General features: G+C 35.2%; 1 pseudogene; it reads left to right on the top strand.

The window, feature by feature from the left end:
* Positions 1 to 846: 846 nt before the first annotated feature.
* LOC149201126 (delta-aminolevulinic acid dehydratase, chloroplastic-like) lies at positions 847 to 5,578 on the top strand (annotated as a pseudogene).
* Positions 5,579 to 5,849: the final 271 nt, after the last annotated feature.

The raw sequence follows: 5,849 nt of genomic DNA, 5'->3' as shown, positions 1-5,849 counted from the left end.
CAACTCTAGAAACACACACAGGTTTAAAATAAATTGCATACCTTGTTATCATTTTAAATCCAAATTCAAATCCTTGAAGTCTATGGTCTTCTCAAGAAACCAAACATAAATAAAACAGGAAGCTTTAAATGGAATCAAAGGTCTGAGAGTTAATTATCTTGTTTGCAATCCTGGCATTACCTCAACAACAAAGCGAGCCCAGATCTTGTCACTGTGAGCTTCGATGATTCCCTGTAAAACCATAAGCCCCCAGCGTCAAATGATGCATCTATTTCAAGAAAGAGGCCTCGCTCCTCACAAATCATCTACAATATTGGTGAAAACCAACAGAAGGTAACATGGCAATGTTAAACCATGTCTCAAAATAACAAAAATGAGTTATTGAATGCAATATAAAAAACTTGTTAATCTAATAAATTAACTGACCTTTATAAGAAATTATCAGGGCTGACTCATATTCTCCACTATGATAGGGCACCCCATAGTTTGAAGACCCAATTCCACTGTCTAGCTTGCACCACTTTCTAGGTTACCTTTTGAGAGAAATCCACCATCCTTATCAAGCACCTACATAGTTTCTAAGGTACTAAACAATTATACTTGATTGGCATGTTTAGAGTGATATTTTTCTTTTTTTAACTGTTGGAAGAAGAAATTTATCATTTGGAGAAAAACAATCACTGCATGGATGGACAATACATAAACAAGCACAAGAAGATCGGAATTGCAGAAGTAAATCCCCAGTATATCAGAATGGCAATGTAATATTTTAAAGTGCCAGTAAACACCAAGAATGGAGTGTTAGGTTAAAGTGACATATATATGTTTTGATTTTCTTGGTAGCCAATGTTTAAACATCCTTGTCACAACCTCAAATCAACTACTCTAAGAGATTCCTTCTAGAAAACAACTATATCTCCTATCAATTTTATCCTTCCCCTTTTCATTCATAAAGGTTAGTAAACAAATTGTTGCTTTTGTATTTTTGAAATAAAAAAATTTGTTGCTATGGTATCTTTGATATAATAAATATTTGAGGTAATCCCCATGTAGATTGTTTAATTTGATTCTTATTTCTCTAACAAGCACACAAAACAACCTTTATCTAAATTAGAGTTGTTGTTCTTTTTCAATTAACAGGAGAAGAGGATATCCCAATAGGAGAAATGCTAAGATGTTTCAGGCTCAGTTGGTGGAAAGGATTGATTGAAGAGATTCTACAAGACTACATTCCAAGAATGTTAATTTATAATGGATATTTTCTATTAAATGGTCATACTTTCATATTAATGCACAATTAGCTGGTCACTTTGTTAGAATATTCAAGTTATTTTGTTCACAACATTTTTTCCCATTCAGTTTCACCTTTTTGACACTACTGAATTTAAGGTCAAATTCGCTGGTATTATGAAGATATACAAGGCTTGCAATGTTGGTGTTAACAGGTTGGTGTTTTTCCCTAAAATTTCTAATTCTCTAAAGGTTTGAATGTTCAGTATTTTGTTGTGCATGGTCTTTTCTTTTCTTTTTTCTGGTTAGCAATGTCTGTACCAGAACACTATTTTAATCAGCCACCCACAGGGGATGAAGCCTACAATGAAAATGGGCTTGTACCTAGAGCCATAAGACTTCTCAAGGATAAGTATCCAGATCTGGTAAGTTCTGTATCTTAATGTGTTTACCAACACACTTTAAGTCTTCTTCAAAACTTGACATGGTGTATAATATGTAGGGCACAAATAATTTATGCTTCTTTGTTTCTAGGTGATTTACACTAATGTTGCTTTGGATCCATACTCGTCTGATGGAAATGATGGAATTTTTAGAGAAGATGGTAAGCCTTATAATTACTTAACTTCTTCTTTTGCCATTTCTATGTTTATTACTTTTCCCTTGGGATGTAACTTTCTGTTATGAAACCAGCTCAAGAAAAGATAGAAAAGATAGATCAACGCCTTACAATTCAGCCTCTTCGAGGGGGCAACCTCCTTTACATTACATAAATGAACAATTATTAGATGATACAAATGAAAAGACCTCCTTTCTATATATAGGAGTCTAAGGGGTCATAACATAATCAGAGCCGACATAACAATAATAATGTAAGGGCACAATAATAACAATAGTGGGCTTCTATGGGGCACAATAGTAACAATATGGGCACTACGTGGGTACATCAATATAATAAGTGGGTTATACTAATAACAATAAGGGGTTACACTAGTAGTATAGGGGCCTAACATGCCCCTCTCCTACAAAAAGCGTTGTCCTCAACGCTTGAGTAGTTCTTGATGCTTCTGTATAAAATTCATGTCCTCCCATGTGTAATATTTAGCGGGTAAGTTCTTCCACTTGATGAGATACTCTGAAATTGATCGATTTCGTAGCTGTCGGGTTCTTGTTTTTGTGATTTCTCCAGGTTCCAATATGATTTTTCCTTCCTCTTTAATTTCTGGGAATATTGTTTGAATTGGGATTTTTTGCAACTTTTGAATAAGTGGCCATAATTCTTCGTCCTTCTTCCATTTAGCCCTTGCTTTGTTTATCCAATCTGGTTGGATAATATAAATAGAACAAAACAATGCTTCCAGATCCTCATCCTTGAAGAGTCTTCCCATTCGGTAAGGTCGCCATTTTTTCAGTGCATGTAGTATTGCCAACATTTCCTTCTCATAAGTAGCTTGCTTGAGATGTAGCAGTAAAAATACCCAATCACCTACATTAAAACATTTTTCACTACGATGTTGATCTACCTGTTGCTTCATTTGATTTTGCACCGAAGTGGCGTTATCCTTTAAAAGTTGGAGAACTTGTTGTTGATGCTCGTTGTGATCTTTCACTACTTGAACCTCTTTCTTCTTGATATGTCCTTCTATCTCTAGAGTTTGAGGAGTGGTAATTTCTTCCAATCCTTTACAAGATATGGTCGGATTCATTTCTTGATGCTCGATGTGATCTTTCACTTCTTGAACATTTTTCTTCTTTATATGTCCTGCTATCTTCATAGTTTGAGGAGTGGTAATTTCGAACAATGAATTACAAGATATGGTTGGATTCATTTCATCTTTCTCGATGTGATCTTTCACTTCTTGCACCTTTTTCTTCTTGATATGTCCTTCTATCTTAAGAGTTTGAGGAGTGGTAATTGTTGTCAATGCTTTACAAGATATGGTCTGATTCATTTCTTTTTTCTCTGGGGTGGGGTCCTGGCGTATATCTTCTTCTTTTGTTGTTTCTTGATCCTTTTCTTCCTCCTCCTCATATTATATGTAAAATAACTTCTTCTCAGCACACTTGTGACCTTTAGTGCATTTGTTATCACAATTGTAACAAAGTCGTTTTTCTCTTTTTTCTTCCAATTGTTGTGGTGTAACCCTTGTAGGTTGTGGAAGGCTAGGAGAAACAACACTTCCATCTTTATAGTTGTGAGGGGTACGCTTCCTGGTTTCCATAATTTTGCTTTCCATTATGTCACGAAGCCCTTTTACTCTTTGCAATTGTTGTGGTGTTGCTCTAAAGAAGGTGTTTCTCTTCGTATCCTCATAATGTGCTATCATTTCCTCCATGAAAATTGACCACGTAACAAGTTGTTTACGAGAACAAAGCCCTTTGTACCATAAAAATTGATCTAGTTCTAAATATGAAGATGCAATACATACCTTTTGTAACAGTTGTACACCATGTAGATCAAAATATTGCTCCATCTGAAGTATCCAATTTACCGGATCCTTGCCATCAAACTTCCTCATCTTGCTTTTTCTTGATTTTAGGAGCTCGACCTTAAAATGACTGTAACTATGTACTTTCAAATATTTAAGTTCTAAAATGGTGCCTTGTAGTAGCCCTCTATTTTCTCTTTCCAATGCCACCAGTCTGATCCAAATTGGATTCTCTAATGAAGAGTTATGCACAATCTCCCAAGATGACATGATTATATACCTTTCTAGAAGATCAAACTTGTATGAAGTGCCACATGTCATTGTTTCGACCTTTGGATCTGAAAAATGTATACAAGAAACTACAGTCCGTCCTATTTCTGTACCTTCTGATGAAATTTCAATCCGATCCCTAGAGAGAAAGTTATGACGATTTTCCCCAGGTCACCTGTTTTGAATGTAATTCAGGAGTCTGCAAAAAGACCAACTTCCTCAGATCATATCTCCGCAAATATCGTGCGAAAAGCTCTGAAATTCATACCCAAGGTTCAACGCGATTTCTTCTCAAATGGGTTTTTTTTGCGACTTCTGAAACGTCACAGAAAAAAAGTTATAGCGAAAATTCCACGATGCCTTGTTTGGAGCAGCAAAACCCTAGAATCCAAAGCTCTGATACCAAATGTTATGAAACCAGCTCAAGATAAGATAGAAAAGATAGATCAACGCCTTAGAAGTCAGCCTCTTCGAGAGGGAAACCTCCTTTACATTACATAAATGAACAATTATTGGATGATACAAATGAAAAGACCTCTTTCTATATATAGGAGTCTAAGGGGTCATAACATAATCAGAGCCGACATAACAATAATAATGTAAGGGCACAATAATAACAATAGTGGGCTTCTATGGGGCACAATAGTAACAATATGGGCACTACATGGGTACATAAATATAATAAGTGGGTTATACTAATAACAATAAGGGGTTACACTAGTAGTATAGGGGCCTAACACTTTCAATGTTTCTACATCAGCATGTTTTGTTTAGGGGTGATTATGAATGATTAAACAGTCCATCAGCTATGTAAGCAGGTCGTTACCCAGGTAAATCCTCTTCCATCATGTTCTTTCACTTCATTTAATGTGCATTGTGTTCAAATATTATTATTGACTTTTATTTTACTAACCCTTATTCCTTGATTGTATAGCACTACTGATTTGCAAATGGTGCGTTGAGACAGGCTCAGGGAGGCGTTGATGTTGTAAGTCCAAGTGATATGATGGATGGGTGTGCTGAAGCCATTTGAGTTGCATTAGATAGAGAAGGCTTTCAAGATGTGTCTATTATGTCATATACAACAAATTACCTTCTTTACATTTCATTAAACCATCTCACTACTTTTCTTACACTTACTTCCTACTCTTAATTGTAGATTGTGATGTTTCAATAAATACTTATGGAGATCACAGTTCCATGAATGTTATGAACTTGTGTCTTTAAAAAGATATGCAAGTGCATTATGGACCTTCTAGAAAAGCTCTTCATTCTAACCCACAATTTGGAGACAAGAAAACATATGATGTCTTACCATTTTCTAAGTTTTATTTGGTATGCTGTAAGAATTCACGATTACTTTTGAATGAATACATCCATCTAATTCAACTTCAATAAGCAGTTATCAGATGAATCCTAGAAACCACTAAGAAGATCTTATTGAATCTGGTACTGATGAAGACAAGGGAGCTGATATTCTAATAGTATGCATGTTTCTATTGTGTTTTTCCTTAACAAACATGATCTCGTTACTATTTTTCACTTTCAAGCTCTCTATTGTGAGATTCAAATGGGTTTAATGTTTTCAAGGATAGGTCAGGCCACCTATGCCCTATTTGGATGTGATCAGGCTTCTTTGAGACAACTAATTATTACAAATATATGCATACCAGGTAACATGGATATACCTACATAATGAATGATTAATTTGACTAGAATTATAGTGCTTCACAGCAAGCCGTATTAGGAAAAGTTTACACTTCCTATCAAGGAATTTATGCTAATTTCCAAGTTCAAGTTATTGACAATAGTTTGAAAATGGTTGAACATTTTGGGAGAACACATAACAAGGTCTTAATGACTTGCGGTGTTATTCTTTTTTCATTTTTGTTAACCATAATCTTATGGGAATGATCCTCT

The sequence above is a fragment of the Pinus tabuliformis genome, chromosome 2_1 (genome assembly GCF_031772625.1).
Source record: "Pinus tabuliformis cultivar Carrire ecotype Pingquan chromosome 2_1, CPIR1, whole genome shotgun sequence".
Classification (NCBI taxonomy): Eukaryota; Viridiplantae; Streptophyta; class Pinopsida; order Pinales; family Pinaceae; genus Pinus; species Pinus tabuliformis.
The sequence above is the reverse complement of the archived record's forward strand: the minus strand, read 5'-3'. Positions and strand labels throughout refer to the sequence as shown.